Below are 17,563 nucleotides of genomic sequence, written 5' to 3'. Positions count from 1 at the left end.
CAGTAAGAGAGGACTTCGTTTTTCTCCTCTATAATTTTTGTCAGCATAGGAGCCCGTAAATGTAGGCAGCCCGGTTGGTCCCCTGAGGGCTACTATTAGCTCCTCATTTTAATGCTACAAAAGAGGTTCAAAGCAAGCCTGGTTCTATTGAGGTATCCATAAACCATCTACAAAGTGTATAAGGGACCCTCTTATGTGTCTACATTGGGATATGTGACATGACGTATCTCGCAGCTTGTGCGATTTCCAATGTGCCATTAGGGTTGATGTGTGTGGGCTTATGTCTGGCAGTTGGGTACCTATCACACGTTCGTTGGGTTATTTGTGTAGAGCAATTGGCTTGGACACTGTAGAGTTGTGTACTTACTTTGTCCTTTTTTTCTACACTGTAGAGCGGGGCCTCATACTCCCGAGCGGTTGCCGGGTGAGGTGAGGTCTTCACCCACACAAGGCTGGGTGAGTATCACCGTGAGGAAATGCCTCTGTGTGATAAAGCTAGTATGCTTGAGCCTATATATGCAGAATGTAAATTAATTCATGCAAGTGTTTTTTCTATGCGGTTACTCTGTATTCAGGCGGTTGTATCTGTGCTATTTAATGTTGTTATACAACAAAAGAATTTTTTTGTTTGTTGATAGGAAGAAGATATGCTTCCCTTCCGCCAGTGGACGTCCAAGCGTTCTAGTTCCTGGTAGATATGTATTTGTCCTGTCTATCAGTAAACTCATTTAAATTTTTAGTTTAACATATCACTTGTAGTTATAGTGGCAGTAGCGATTATACACCTGAGGTCCTGAAGAAAGCTGGGGAATTGCCCCTTAGGCTGAAACATGTCGACCGATTGCACAACGCCACAGGGTAGTCCAAATTTTCTACCAGGCGTGTTTTTAACCATTGACACACTGACTTCAGTATGTACGTTCTTTCTGAGCCAGTGTAGCCAATTTTAATTCATCACTAATTTTTTGAGCACTGCACTTTATTTAGTCCACTTCATGGCAAACATCATGGCTGGATCGCTGACACCCTCTTCCACTACAGCATTATATGGCTAGGTGTGGTAAGGATTGATCAGCAAGTCCCACGTGACGTAAACTCCACCAGCTGGGTGGTCTGATGGGACTTTTCCTAGCCTTTTGTGTCCAATAAACAACATTGATACACATGTGCATCTTATCGTTTCAGAGTTATTGGTATAGTGACACACTACCCTCAGACCTGGTCTGCTCTTTTGTTGTTTCGTACTTGACTAGGGGAGCGAGCAGACAGGTCTTTAAATATTCCCCTTGACCCTCCATAAAAAATTTGTTTTTTGGACTTGGACATTAACCTGAATCCCAATGCAAAGGAACAAGTCGTCTTGGTGAACAATTTGAGTGATGATAATGATATATTGGAAAACTTTCCAAAAGTCTTTGAAGAAAAGTTAGGATATCTTAGGGGTTTGAGCATCATATAATCCTAAACAATAGAGTGAAACCTGTATTGCATAAGGTCCACAAAGTGAGGCATCTCATGTTAAATACCTTTTAAGCAGAGTTGAAGAAGTTGTTGGACACAGTCACAATTGTGGAAATTGAGTCCTAATGGCGCTTAGCCCTGTGGTGTTGGCCCCAAAGGATAATGGAAAGAGTTTGAGGATGTTTGTTGATATAAGGGATCTAATATGTTTAGTGTTATGTATTTATCTATTGTTTACCATCAAGTGTGGTTGAGTGAAAAATCCCAACACTTAACTTCATTTGTAACTCTTGTTGTTGGTGCATACAGGTTTCTTCGCATGATTTTGGGACATGCGTCAGTAGCTGCATGTTTCCAATGGGTCATGTTAAAGTAGCTGCAACGTGTTCAACAAGTCAAAATTTTCAAGGATTAGATTTTAGTTTATGGTTCAGGCAAGGATGATCATGACAAAGTTTGATTTGAAATCATCAGGAGATTATGTGATTATGGTTTATATGTGAAGAGGAAGAAATGCAAGTTCAGGGTCACTACTGTGACGTACTTGGGTCACGCATTTTGTCATTGAAGGGATTGGTTCTAAACCAGGTTTGGCCAAATATATTGTGGATGCACTGAAACCTTCTAACATGGATGAGGTAGGTTCAGTTTGGGATTAGCGGAGTACTATAATAAGTAGTGATGAGGGAACTCACAGAGATTCACTCAGAGGAATTCCTCAGGGTTACATAAAAACTCTGTGAGAATCCACGGAGTTCCAAGAGTGGAATGAATTCGGCATATTGCACTGCTCACATTTAGTGCTGGGAGCTTGTTCTGCACTGTACAATCAGCACAAATAGCACCACACGGCGTGCCAAAGGGGGCTGCTTCTTTCTACCTCTCCGGTCGATTTCTTGAGCGGCAGCTTTCTCAACGTCAACAGTCAAGACCTGCTGTGACCTTGAATGACTGGCCACTTTGAGAAATCTCAACGCGAGGCATACTGGCCCCCAAAAATCATGCAAGTGGATGCAAATTCTCGCTCATCAACTTAATGTTGGTGAGCAGCGTGTAAGGAAAACTCTGCCATGCAGCATTTGGCAGAGTTTTCCTGGTTAGCTGCATTCCAATTGAAATGCATAGTGTGCAAAACCTCGCAAATTCCACCGGCGGGTCAGACATTTTCACCCATCCCTAATAATAAGTTTATCCAAGATGTTGCCAGTTTGGAGCAGACAATATGGTTGTTACTGAAGAAGGCAGAGCGATTTGAGTGGCCAAAGGAGAATAAAGAGGCATTTGAATATATCAAGCAATGTATTTGGTAAGTCACCTACTCTTGGAGATTTTGCTGTTTTTAGAAAGATGATTCTGACCACTGATGCGAGCATGAAGGGTTTTGGAGTAGTGTTATCACAGATGGTTGATGGAGAGGAGAAAGTTGTGGAATTTGCCTCCAGAGCATTGAAGGGAGCAAAGGAAAATTGATAAAGCCCTGGCATGTACATGGGGCATTGCACATATCAATTTGTGGGGTTTGACGTTTGTAGTCAGGACAGATCACTGACCTTTGGTAGGGTTGTTTTCTTGCAAAGGTAGTGAGAAAGCCACTTTACACATTTGCAGATGATTTGATGATGTGAGAGATTTTAATTCACAATTGGAATACGTATCTGGATTTACACATCATACAACAGATTGTCGTTCTCGGTTACCGGTGGGCGACATGAAGGTTGAGCAGGTAAACAATGGTGTACATTCGGTGCAGGAGAGTGCATTGTCCAAGGCCGAATGGAAGCAAGATGTTGACAAAAATTATTCTATATCAGTGGTACCAGAATATGTAATTAAAGGATGGCCTGAGAGTAGAATGCTTCCTGTGACACTGTTTTGATTTTGGGCCAGTAAAGGATGTACTATTTGTGGATGATAAGATTTTATGAAGAGGACTGAGGATGGTGAGGACAAGATTGTGAACTTGGCTCATAAAGACCATCTGCTTAGGAACAAAACCAAAGCACAAGTTAGGGAAACATATTGGTGGCCAAGGATGGATCATATGATGGAAAAAGTGGTAAGGGAATGTAGTTTGTGTTTGGATTCTAATAAATGTAAAGTGATAAGGAATGCTTCTTTGTCCCCAGTGGAAGTGCCTAGTAAGCCTTGGTGCTAACTGAGTTTAGACATCACTGGACTTTTCAATGTGTTGAGACCTTCTGAGAGAATTATTATTTTGTTGGTGGATTGCACATCCATATAGATTTCTACAGGATGTGTTAGTATTGTCTATCCTCAGGCAGTAATACGTTTTTTGAAGTATAAATTTGCAAGAGCGGTTGTACCTATAAGCATTGTTAAAATAATAGAGTACAATTTACATCTGTCGTTATGTGTGAATTCTTGAAAGATGTTGGTGTGAGTTACATGAGGACTGCACTTTATTCCCCACAAGCAAATGGTTTAGTAAGAAGGATGAACCGCATGGTTAAAGCATGTGGCCAACATGCTGAGCACACTGGGAACTCTTTAAAGGAATTACCTAGAGAGAAGTTGTTGGCTCACAGGACAACACCTAGTGAAGCTACACATTTAGGCAGCAAACATTGAAAGAGGAAGACATGAGGAGAAATAGAGATATTTCTCCTTGTTATGCTAACTTTGGAAAGATTTTGGTGCATTCCCATGTGTACAAGTTCCTGTAAATCTGGGCATGCACCAAAAACTGCGGGAGTTACGTGGCAACACCCATGCAACTCCCATGGAAAAGCCTTCCCAGGGCAGAGTAGCACAATGCAGCAATTTGTACTGCGTTGCTGTTAGACCTGTCATCCTTAGGGTGGTCTTGCCCATAACCTTGTGCCTGCTTACCTCCTCTTTTTACTGTATCTTGTGTTGGCCTTCGGACTCATAGCACTTTGCCACTGCTTACCAGTGCTAAAGTGCATGTGCTTCTTCCTTAAACATGGTAACATTGGTGTATAAACAATTTGCATATTTAATGTACTTGTAAGACCCTTTAAAGGGGGAACATCTTAAACCCAAGGTCAGTAAATGAAATGCTGCTAGACTTCGAAACATGTCTCAGACCTGCTACTGCAGGGCCTGTGTGTGCAGTTTACTGACTCTCCGACTTGGCATTAAAGCCCCTTGCCAATCCTTAAACTCACCTTTTATTACTCGTAAGTCACCCCAAGATAGGCCCTAGGCAGCCCATAGGGCAGGGTGCAGTGTAGGTAAAATGTAGGACATGTACTTTTTTGTTTTGCCGGCCCTGGTATTGACAAACACCCAAATTTGTTTTTCACCTCTGTGAGGCCTACTCCTTTCATAGGTTCACAATGGTAATTCCTTAAAACACTTTTAAGCTGAAATTCCTGACTGGAAAAGAGTAGCTGTGTAGTTTTTTTATATAATTGGAATGGTAATTAAAATCCTCTTTACTAGTACGGTTGCACTTAAAATTACATTTTGAGAAATGCCACTTTTAGAAAGTGATAGAAAAAAGGTGCGAAAATAGCAACACCAACTGCTGCACTGCTGAGATTAGGACAACAGTCCTTCACATTTAAACCATTTTAAACATTAACTAAACTAATCCATTGTATTTCAATCTTTTTAACGTGTTAAGTAGTCCATGTTTTCCATTCTTATAAAATCACTGCGGAGACAGATAAGTTGAGCTGGAATTTTCAGATGCCATATGCTGTTTATCCAAACCTAAACATAGACATGTGATGCCAACAATCCTTTGACCCAGTATAGTAAAAGAACCAATGCATTTCGAACGTGATAAGTTCTTCGTCAAGGGTACTGCAATAAATCAGAAAGAACTATTTAAACAACTTCACAGAAAATACGCACTAGAAGGTGGTGTAGAATGCGTTTTATCAATGATACCCCCCCACCCTGGCAACCCTCGTTCATTTCCCCTTCCTGACAATGTCATATTAACAAAAATAAATAAAACAGTGCTCTCCAAAACCACTCATAATTTGTGATAACCACAGAAAACAACCAGTGTTCATTTACCTTAAGAGGCTATAGCTAACAGGTTAACGTCACTTTTAACCTCTTAGCTATAGCGTCTTACGGTAAATGAACACTGATGCATATGGCATCTGAAAATGAGGAATAAAGCATTCCAGTTCACCTTGTCTGTCTCCGCAGTGATTTTATAAGAATGGAAAACATGGATTACTTAACACGTTAAAAAGATTGAAATACAATGGATTACTTTGGTTAATGTTTAAAATGGTTAAATGTGAAGGACTGTTGTCCTAATCTCAGCAGTGCAGCAGTTGGTGTTGCTACTTTCGCACCTTTTTTCTATCATCTTTTGATAAGCTGTATTGGGACGATCACAGCACTGTTATGCATGCACCCATTTGGCAGTCAAAGCAAACATTAACAACTTAAAAAGGAAGGAGTGCATTCGCTGTAGGAGAGTAGGGTCTGCTATCCTATGGTCACCCCAAATTTTTGCTTTTTGCTTCACTGGTTTCTGACTTAATGTGGCTGTGGGCCTGCTAATCAGACCCACAGCCTGCTGTTCTCTCTCTAAATTGATGCCAATGCACTTTAGGTGCATTACGAATTGGAACTGGTTCACCTTATGAGCCCCTGTAATAGTGCACCCTAGGTGCCCAGGGCATAGGTGTATCCAAGGCCTACCAGGGGCTGCAGCACGTATTGTGCCACCCCTGGCCTGGCCTCCATATTTGACACAACTGGCTGATCACTCAGCTGGGGTAAGTCGGTGTAACCACCTCTTACTTAGGTACAGTATGTCTGTGCCTAACCCTAAACTGGACACATATGTTCCTATCAGCCACTCCTATGGAAGGCCTCATCAATCCTGGAGGCAGAGTGCTTGGAAATATGTGAGATGGTGCTCTGGCATGAGCTGAGCCTGTCTGCAGCTGTCGGGAACCACTCCCTAAGCTGTTCCGGGATATTGCCATACCATATACTCTTAAGTGCATTATAATCCTCGCGGTTAAATGCTATCTTTGGTTTGGCTTTATCAAAACATGTCGAGTAAGGTGTCATACGAATTGGAATACTATCCCCTCGCCAATTCTGGCGACGGGGATAGCATTCCACCCTTCTAGAGGGACACGACATGTGTGTAGCCTTAACCCCGGTTAAAGTTAAACAGAGCCTCAGCTTCACAAAATGGACGCTGCCACCACAGACACAAGTCTGGCCTCCTGCTGCTGACCGAAACTCGGCAGATGGTGGCCTGGACAAAGGGTTTCCTGCCTTGGGAGGTGCGAGCACCACCCCAGACAGGATTTTGTGTATTGGGTAGGACAGGGCTGAATAGAATCAGACATGCCCGGGGCACACAAGGTGTCCCCGTGCATAGGCCAGTCCAAACCGGTCCTGGGGCCTTCCAGCCCCAGTCCTGGCGCGGAGCTGGACAAAGGAAAGGGGGTGTAACCGCCCCCCTTCCTGGTTCCTCCCAGAGGAGGGACCTAGTAGGTGATCCACCCCCAGTTTGGGAATAAGAGGGGGAGCAGTGCCATTGCACAGCAGATCATCCCGAAATCAACTTAAAACTAAGAAGAAGACTGGACTTCGACATTCTGCTGCACAGAAGACTGAAGAAGAATCTCCCTTGTGGCCAAGGAGTGACCACCCTGTGAACACAGGTACCAACCAGCAACTCGACGTCTGCTTTGCCGCCGCCTCCCGCCGGAGACCGAGCCCAAAGCCCGACAAGAACCAGACTCCCAGACCTCTCAGAGCCCGATCCACAGCCCCTGCAAAGAAGGGACCCGTGGAGGCACCGAGTGACGTGGGACCGGCCCTCTTGGAAGACACTAGTAAAGCTGACTGCGCAGCTTCTGAGGCATCCTCGACGCTGTGCTTTGGGGATTAAGAACCCCCACCACCGAGCAGCCCTTGCACCGAAGATCAGCCCCCCAGCATCTCCACGATCTGCGTGGGGCCCTTTTGCACTGTGCCACTCGACGCGTCATCCCGGCCACTAGCCACGTGGTCAGCGGCCATCTTGGCGACGAACCCGAAGATTTAAACAGCAGGTCTGGTTGCTCCAGACCTACCCAAGCTCCTGTGAAAAGGAGCACCCGCTCTGACCTTGCTGGTCCGAGTGAACAGCATCTTTCGACTTCTGCGTGGCTTGCATTTGCCAAGGCCTGTTTGCTCCGATCAGGTCGCCGACACCGCCAACAGCGAGAAGCCTACGTGGGACAGCTCGTGACCGACTCCTGGACGTCCTCGACCCCGGGTATCCACGTGGCTGCAGAAAGAAGCTACCCGACAACGCCTGTTTGCACCCGACATCGCCTGGTTCCAATCTGGTTCCACGGTAGTCACTGGCTAGTGACTTTGAACACTGTCCCCTCTGCTTTCAGGTCTTCACATCTTCAGATCCACCCTTGGATCCACCGGAACTCTTCTCATCGAGCCGCCTGCAGCATCTTCAGCTCCAAGCACCATCGACCAGCGTGGCGAAACCCGACACATCTTCGACCCTGTGCACCCGCTTCCTGTGGGTGAGGTAACTCAGCTCCGCCGGTGCTCCTGCACTGGTACACATCCCAAGGGCCTGTGTTTTAAGTTTCAGCTCCGTAGGTCACTCGGAAGGTTCCTAACTTTCTAACTTTGTGCTTTTTACGCACCATAGACTTTGTATTGAGAAGTGCGTGCACTTTGAACACTGCACCCGAGTCCCGTGGGCCTTTCCCGAGTTAGTTAACTCCAGTCTCGAATAGCTCCAGCGATTCCCAAGGCCCTAGGCCTCTTCACTTTCCTCTAGGTATCTCTTATACCACTTTCTTAGTATATGGTTTAGGTGGCCCCTAGGGCTCATCCATATTGTGCAACTTTTGTGTATTTTAAACTGTCTTGTGATTTAACGCTTGTGCTTCTGTGCTCATAAAGAGTCCAGGGGATTTTATAGTTAATAAATCAATATATATTTTCAATATATATCTGTGTGGTGTCCCTTTCATTTGGTATTCAAGGGGGTTGTGTATGGTATAACAGCTGGCTTCACATGCCTTTCAGAGTTTAGCCTAAGACTGCTTTGTCCACGTTACCACTAGGATAACTGGTCTACAAGGTTGAATTACAACCATCATCATAAGGGTTGCTTGGCATGGTACAAAGTGATCACTAGAATTAGTGAGCATTATATACCAGGCCAACTTCTCACATTGGTGAGCAGCGGATTGGGATCTGAGCTTGCTGTTGTTTTACCATTACAATCTTTGAGATTATCTTTTGAAAGATCATACAGGTACCTGCTAGGTACATATAAAACAAGACTAGTATACTTAAGTTCTACTGAACTTAGTTGTTGTAGAGCAAAGGGAGTAGCACACCCTAGCTACAACTACTAGAGAGGTTTAGTAGGTAAACACCAGTGTAGGTAGATTGCAACACATCCACCCACACTAGAGCAATGTCTGGAGCAGAGGGGTCCAGTGGACTTACTCCTGTTGAGAGTGACCCTCCAAGGGCACCATCCAAATTTGCTATTTTTTCCTTTAAGGAATTAAGACAGCTTTGTGTCTTAAGGGGTCTGAAGACAGGGCCTTCCCCTACTACAGACCACCTAAGAGAGCTCTTAGACCAGTCTGAGACTCTAAAGCCCTCTAAGGCAAACCCCACAGGGGATGCTGAAGGAGGCCATCCTTCAGAGGATGACACTGTAGACACCCCTACCCCTATCATCCTAGTAGATGAGGAAGCCTCCACCACTGGAGCTCCTCAAGTAGATGTAGAGGAAGAGGAAGAAGAAGAGGAGGAGGAGGTGGAAAGCAGTGAGTCAGATGATGACAGAGATAGTCAGGTGCTGGTCAGTAGACTGAACCAGGCTAACTTAAGTCAACTTGGGAATGAATCAGGTAACAACCCATTCAGACCCCCAGGTGGACTTAACCAGGGCCATAGGAGGAGAAGGCATCACTCAGGTGAATCCAATACCTCCCATGTCTCTAGAGGCTCTCATGGTCACTCCAGAAAGGAGATGACTAGCCCTCAGAGAAGGGAACATGAGGCCAAGATGAGAGAGGCTGAGCTTAGGATCCAGAGGCAAGAGTTAGAGGTTGCCCTGGCTAAGGAGAAACTTGCTAGAGCAAGACAGCCTAGAGAGAGTGGGGTAATAGAACCCACTGGTGGCAGCAATATCCACAAGGATAAAGACAGGTCTTTTGATAATAGAAACCTGAGTAAGATTGTGCCCCCCTACAAAGCTGGGGATGATATCCATAAATGGATTACTGCAATGGAGAGAGCCTGCAGAGTACAGCAGATCCCTCAGGAGCAGTGGGCAGCAATCTTGTGGCTCTCCTTTGAAGGTAGAGGCCGAGACAGACTCCTCACAGTTAGTGATGGGGATTCTAGAAACTACCTGGTCCTGAAGAGTGCTCTGATTGATGGGTTAGGCTTAACCACTGAACAGTACAGGTTAATGTTCAGAGACACCCGGAAGACACAGACTCAGGACTGGTCTGAATTTGTTGAGTGTGCCACTAAGGCTCTGGAGGGATGGTTGCTGGGAAGCAAGGTTACAGACTATGAAGGATTGTATAATTTGCTGATGAGAGAACAAATTTTAAATAATTGTCAGAACCAGCAGTTGCATCAACATTTGGTTGACTCAGATTTGACCTCTCCCCAAGAATTGGGAAAGAGGGCAGATAAATGGGTAAGAACCAGAGTTAAGCAAAAGAACCAGAACCAGAACCAGGGTGGTGACCAGAAGAAAACAGACCAGAAGGGTGGGGAGCAGAAAACTAAAGACCAGAAGTCTTCAACAGGGCCCCAAACTGAGACAGAGGGTGGGTCCCAAACTTCCAAGAAGAAGAAGAAAGAAGGTCAGAAGAAACCCTGGTGTAAAACTTGTAAAAACACCTCTCACTGGACAAGTGAGTGTAAAAAGGGTGGAGCCCCCAGCACTGCAGCCCCTAAGGCACCTGCCCCCACTAGTACAGTTAGCAGTGTTGGTCCTCAAGCCAAGGGATTAGTGGGAATCACTTTGGGAACTGAAGGAGATTCTGACCTAGTCAGAACCCTTACACAGGCTGTTCTGGTTTGTGAAGGGGACATAGATTTGACCCCTGACATAAGTCCCAGTAACCTGGGCAAATACAGACAGACACCTTTGATTAACAACAAAGTGGCTCAAGCTTACAGGGACACATGTGCCAGTGTCACTATGGTGACACCTAACTTTGTGGACCCTGGACAATACATGCCAGGCGATGATTACCTGGTGACCAATGCCAGCAATGTCACTACTACACATAGTGTGGCACTTGTTAACTTTTCCTGGGGAGGGGTAACTGGCCTAAAGAAAGTTGTGGTTAGTGCTGATCTCCCAGTAGAATGTTTGTTGGGCAATGACCTGGAGAACTCTCTATGGTCAGAAGTTGAGTACAGGACTCATGCAGAGATGTTAGGGATATCATCACATGTCCTTGCTGTGACCAGGTCACAGGCCAAAAAGTGCCTCTCTGAACCTCAGGTCTTGGATCCTGGAACAATGGACCAAGTACCTCCCAAGAAGAAGAACAGGAGGGTTAAGGCTGTGCCTTCCCAACTGCCTACAAGTGAGGATCAGGCTTCACAGGAAACTGATCTTGAGACCCCTGAAGGAACTGTCCCTGAAGAACTTGAACCTGATCAGGTTGAGTTTCTGGGGACAGGGGGACCTTCTAGGGCAGACTTGGGGCAGGCTCAGTTAACCTGTCCTTCTCTTGAACCCCTCAGACAGCAGGCTGCTGCTGAGGCTGCTGGGAATGCTCAAGGTGCCCATAAAGTATATTGGGACGATGGACTCCTTTATTCAGAGGCTAGAGACCCCAAGCCTGGTGCTACCAGGAGGTTGGTTATACCTCTGCAATTTAGGGGCTTCCTACTCACCTTGGCCCATGATATTCCTTTAGCAGGACACCTAGGCCAAAACAAGACTTGGGACAGGCTTGTCCCTCACTTTCACTGGCCTCACATGTCTGAAGACACCAAGGAGTTTTGTCGCTCCTGTGAAACCTGCCAAGCCAGTGGTAAAGCAGGTGGAACAACAAAGGCCCCCCTGATACCACTACCTGTGGTGGGGGTTCCCTTTGAGAGAGTGGGGATTGATATTGTTGGTCCAATGGATCCCCCTACAGCATCTGGGCACAGATTCATACTGGTGGTAGTGGATCATGCCACCAGGTACCCAGAGGCAATTCCCCTTAGGACCACAACAGCTCCTGTTGTGGCCAGGGCCTTACTTGGAGTTTTCTCCAGAGTGGGGTTTCCTAAGGAGGTAATATCAGATAGAGATACCAACTTCATGTCTGGATATTTGACAGCTATGTGGAAGGAATGTGGTGTAAACTACAAGTTCACCACTCCTTATCACCCACAATGCAATGGGCTTGTTGAGAGATTTAACAAGACCCTAAAGGGCATGATTAAAGGATTACCTGAAAAGCTCAGGCGAAGATGGGACATCCTTCTGCCCTGCCTTTTGTTCGCTTACAGAGAGGTCCCTCAAAAGGGGGTTGGCTTCAGCCCCTTTGAATTGTTGTTTGGGCACCCTGTAAGAGGACCCCTGTGTCTTGTGAAGGAAGGATGGGAGTTACCTCTCAAAAAGCCTAAACAGGACATAGTGGACTATGTACTTGGTCTCCCCTCCAGGATGGCAGAGTACATGGAAAAGGCATCCAAAAACCTTGAGGCTAGCCAAGAATTACAAAAAGCTTGGCATGACCAAAAGGCTGTCCTTGTTGAATTTCAGCCTGGACAGAAGGTATGGGTGTTGGAGCCAGTGGCCCCAGCAGCACTCCAAGACAAATGGTCTGGACCCCATACAATTCTGGAAAAGAAGGGAGAGGTTACCTACTTGGTGGACCTAGGAACTCCCAGGAGCCCCCACAGGGTGCTCCATGTGAACAGATTGAAGGCATATGTCAGCAGGGCAGACATGGGCTTGCTCATGGCTACAGATGAGGGACAGGAGGAAGAGAGTGACCCTCTCCCAGACCTGCTCACTCAGAACCCTGAGGATGGCTCAGTTGATGGTGTGGCCTTAGGTGGCAGCCTCACTGAACATCAGCAACATGACTGCAGACAAGTTCTACAGGCATACAGGCATATGTTCTCATTGACACCCAGTCAGACTAACTGGTGTACACATGTGGTGGACACTGGTGACAGTCTTCCTGTAAAGAGCAAAATTTACAGGCAACCTGACCACGTCAGGGACTGTATAAAGACTGAGGTGCAAAAGATGCTGGAATTAGGTGTCATTGAGCCTTCAGAGAGCCCCTGGGCTAGCCCAGTGGTTCTGGTCCCCAAACCTCACACCAAAGATGGCAAGAGAGAGATGAGGTTCTGTGTGGATTACAGAGGACTCAATGCTGTCACCAGGACAGATGCACACCCTATTCCAAGGGCAGATGAGCTCATTGACAAGTTGGCTTCTGCCAAATATTTGAGCACATTTGACTTGACAGCTGGCTACTGGCAAATCAGGTTAGCTGAGGAGTCTAAAGCCAAGACAGCATTTTCTACCCCTAGTGGGCATTATCAGTTTGTGGTGATGCCCTTTGGTTTGAAAAATGCACCTGCCACCTTCCAAAGGTTGGTGAACCAAGTCCTCACTGGGTTGGATGACTTTTGTGCAGCTTATCTGGACGATATTGCTGTCTTTAGCTCCACCTGGGAGGATCACCTGATCCACCTGAAGGAAGTGCTTGAGGCTCTGCAGAAGGCAGGCCTCACTATCAAGGCAACAAAGTGCCAGATAGGGCAGAGCAAGGTTGTATACCTGGGCCACCTTGTAGGTGGAGGCCAAGTTCAACCACTGGAGAGTAAGATCCAGACCATCAAGGACTGGTCCCCTCCAACTACCCAGACTCAGGTCAGAGCTTTCTTGGGCCTGACTGGGTACTACAGGAAGTTTGTTAAGAACTATGGGTCCATTGTGACTCCTCTTAATGATCTGACATCCAAGAAGATGCCCAAAAAGGTTCAGTGGACAGAAATCTGTCAAAAGGCATTTGATGACCTGAAGAAGGCCATGTGCTCTGCACCTATCCTGAAGAGTCCTGACTACTCAAGAGAGTTCATTGTCCAAACAGATGCTTCTGAGTTGGGAGTGGGAGCAGTGCTTTCACAGCTTAATGTAGATGGCCAGGACCAGCCCATTGCTTTCATTAGCAGAAGGCTGACCCCCAGAGAGAAACGTTGGTCAGCTATAGAGAGGGAGGCCTTTGCTGTGGTGTGGGCCCTGAAGAAGTTGAGACCATACTTATTTGGCACTCACTTCAAGATTCAGACCGACCATAAGCCCCTCCTATGGCTTAATCAGATGAAGGGTGAAAACCCCAAACTACTCAGGTGGTCCATTTCCCTACAGGGGATGGACTTTACAGTGGAGCACCGCCCAGGGACTGACCATGGCAACGCAGATGGTCTCTCCAGGTACTTCCACTTAGAACATGAAGACACAACTGGTCAAGGTTAGTCTAATGTCCCTGCGTTTGGGGGGGGGTTATGTAGGAGAGTAGGGTCTGCTATCCTATGGTCACCCCAAATTTTTGCTTTTTGCTTCACTGGTTTCTGACTTAATGTGGCTGTGGGCCTGCTAATCAGACCCACAGCCTGCTGTTCTCTCTCTAAATTGATGCCAATGCACTTTAGGTGCATTACGAATTGGAACTGGTTCACCTTATGAGCCCCTGTAATAGTGCACCCTAGGTGCCCAGGGCATAGGTGTATCCAAGGCCTACCAGGGGCTGCAGCACGTATTGTGCCACCCCTGGCCTGGCCTCCATATTTGACACAACTGGCTGATCACTCAGCTGGGGTAAGTCGGTGTAACCACCTCTTACTTAGGTACAGTATGTCTGTGCCTAACCCTAAACTGGACACATATGTTCCTATCAGCCACTCCTATGGAAGGCCTCATCAATCCTGGAGGCAGAGTGCTTGGAAATATGTGAGATGGTGCTCTGGCATGAGCTGAGCCTGTCTGCAGCTGTCGGGAACCACTCCCTAAGCTGTTCCGGGATATTGCCATACCATATACTCTTAAGTGCATTATAATCCTCGCGGTTAAATGCTATCTTTGGTTTGGCTTTATCAAAACATGTCGAGTAAGGTGTCATACGAATTGGAATACTATCCCCTCGCCAATTCTGGCGACGGGGATAGCATTCCACCCTTCTAGAGGGACACGACATGTGTGTAGCCTTAACCCCGGTTAAAGTTAAACAGAGCCTCAGCTTCACAAAATGGACGCTGCCACCACAGACACAAGTCTGGCCTCCTGCTGCTGACCGAAACTCGGCAGATGGTGGCCTGGACAAAGGGTTTCCTGCCTTGGGAGGTGCGAGCACCACCCCAGACAGGATTTTGTGTATTGGGTAGGACAGGGCTGAATAGAATCAGACATGCCCGGGGCACACAAGGTGTCCCCGTGCATAGGCCAGTCCAAACCGGTCCTGGGGCCTTCCAGCCCCAGTCCTGGCGCGGAGCTGGACAAAGGAAAGGGGGTGTAACCGCCCCCCTTCCTGGTTCCTCCCAGAGGAGGGACCTAGTAGGTGATCCACCCCCAGTTTGGGAATAAGAGGGGGAGCAGTGCCATTGCACAGCAGATCATCCCGAAATCAACTTAAAACTAAGAAGAAGACTGGACTTCGACATTCTGCTGCACAGAAGACTGAAGAAGAATCTCCCTTGTGGCCAAGGAGTGACCACCCTGTGAACACAGGTACCAACCAGCAACTCGACGTCTGCTTTGCCGCCGCCTCCCGCCGGAGACCGAGCCCAGAGCCCGACAAGAACCAGACTCCCAGACCTCTCAGAGCCCGATCCACAGCCCCTGCAAAGAAGGGACCCGTGGAGGCACCGAGTGACGTGGGACCGGCCCTCTTGGAAGACACTCGTAAAGCTGACTGCGCAGCTTCTGAGGCATCCTCGACGTTGTGCTTTGGGGATTGAGAACCCCCACCACCGAGCAGCCCTTGCACCGAAGATCAGCCCCCCAGCATCTCCACGATCTGCGTGGGGCCCTTTTGCACTGTGCCACTCGACGCGCCATCCCGGCCACTAGCCACGTGGTCAGCGGCCATCTTGGCGATGAACCCGAAGATTTAAACTGCAGGTCTGGTTGCTCCAGACCTACCCAAGCTCCTGTGAAAAGGAGCACCCGCTCTGACCTTGCTGGTCCGAGTGAACAGCATCTTTCGACTTCTGCGTGGCTTGCATTTGCCAAGGCCTGTTTGCTCCGATCAGGTCGCCAACACCGCCAACAGCGAGAAGCCTACGTGGGACAGCTCGTGACCGACTCCTGGACGTCCTCGACCCCGGGTATCCACGTGGCTGCAGAAAGAAGCTACCCGACAACGCCTGTTTGCACCCGACATCGCCTGGTTCCAATCTGGTTCCACGGTAGTCACTGGCTAGTGACTTTGAACACTGTCCCCTCTGCTTTCAGGTCTTCACATCTTCAGATCCACCCTTGGATCCACCGGAACTCTTCTCATCGAGCCGCCTGCAGCATCTTCAGCTCCAAGCACCATCGACCAGCGTGACGAAACCCGACACATCTTCGACCCTGTGCACCCGCTTCCTGTGGGTGAGGTAACTCAGCTCCGCCGGTGCTCCTGCACTGGTACACATCCCAAGGGCCTGTGTTTTAAGTTTCAGCTCCGTAGGTTCTCGGAAGGTTCCTAACTTTCTAACTTTGTGCTTTTTACGCACCATAGACTTTGTATTGAGAAGTGCGTGCACTTTGAACACTGCACCCGAGTCCCGTGGGCCTTTCCCGACTTAGTTAACTCCAGTCTCGAATAGCTCCAGCGATTCCCAAGGCCCTAGGCCTCTTCACTTTCCTCTAGGTATCTCTTATACCACTTTCTTAGTATATGGTTTAGGTGGCCCCTAGGGCTCATCCATATTGTGCAACTTTTGTGTATTTTAAACTGTCTTGTGATTTAACGCTTGTGCTTCTGTGCTCATAAAGAGTCCAGGGGATTTTATAGTTAATAAATCAATATATATTTTCAATATATATCTGTGTGGTGTCCCTTTCATTTGGTATTCAAGGGGGTTGTGTATGGTATAACAGCTGGCTTCACATGCCTTTCAGAGTTTAGCCTAAGACTGCTTTGTCCACGTTACCACTAGGATAACTGGTCTACAAGGTTGAATTACAACCATCATCATAAGGGTTGCTTGGCATGGTACAAAGTGATCACTAGAATTAGTGAGCATTATATACCAGGCCAACTTCTCACATTCGCCATCATTACTTTTGCTTAATTTTTAGAAAGTGGGCATTTCTCTGCCTTTACTTCTCTGTGTGCCTGCTGCCTGTCTCCAATAATGAAAGCATCCAGGAACATTACCATATAATTCAGACCTATTGGATTTGCCAATGCTTGTTCATGGAATTGCAGTCTACGTATGATTAACTGGATGCAAACTTCTTCGACAGCATCAATAGAGTAAACGGATTTCACAATTTATTATGAACGTGAGAAGATCAGCATCCACACATCATTCTCCATCTACACCTCACACTTTTATGCTCGCTCACCTATTTCAACAGGTAGAATTGTGGATAAGAGTGGTGCATGCTCTTTCTGATGAAGAAGACCCCACTGCCACCTGCCGCAGTGGAGGTAAATATTTAAATGAAAAGGTAAAGTAACCAGCCCTTATTTCAAATTGCCAAATTGAAAATTAACAGAAAATAAAATTGAATTTTAATGACAAAAATGAGGAGCGCACATTAAAAATGAGTAAAACAAATGCATAAAACACCAGTTAGGCTGTGAAATAAAACATTAAAAAACTTCATTTTCATCCCACAAACTGTAATTTTTTTTTAATACAGCCACAATATTTGTATAAGCATCGACCTACAAAGTTGCTAAAGAGACCGCAACCCAAACAGCTCATAAACAATTGTCATAATACAATACCTATTTGATGATGTAATTAAGGAAGAGCTTAATCTAATATTTACTGACAGGCTATTGTTCCTTTATAATGAACTATGAATGTCTGAGGCAAAATGGTGGACATTTGGATTCCAGTTATTGCATTCTAATGGCTATAATTGGAAAGAAATCAGTTTGATCCTTAA

This window comes from Lissotriton vulgaris, chromosome 4_1 (assembly GCF_964263255.1).
Source record: "Lissotriton vulgaris chromosome 4_1, aLisVul1.2, whole genome shotgun sequence".
NCBI lineage: Eukaryota > Metazoa > Chordata > Amphibia > Caudata > Salamandridae > Lissotriton > Lissotriton vulgaris.
The sequence above is the reverse complement of the archived record's forward strand: the minus strand, read 5'-3'. Positions refer to the sequence as shown.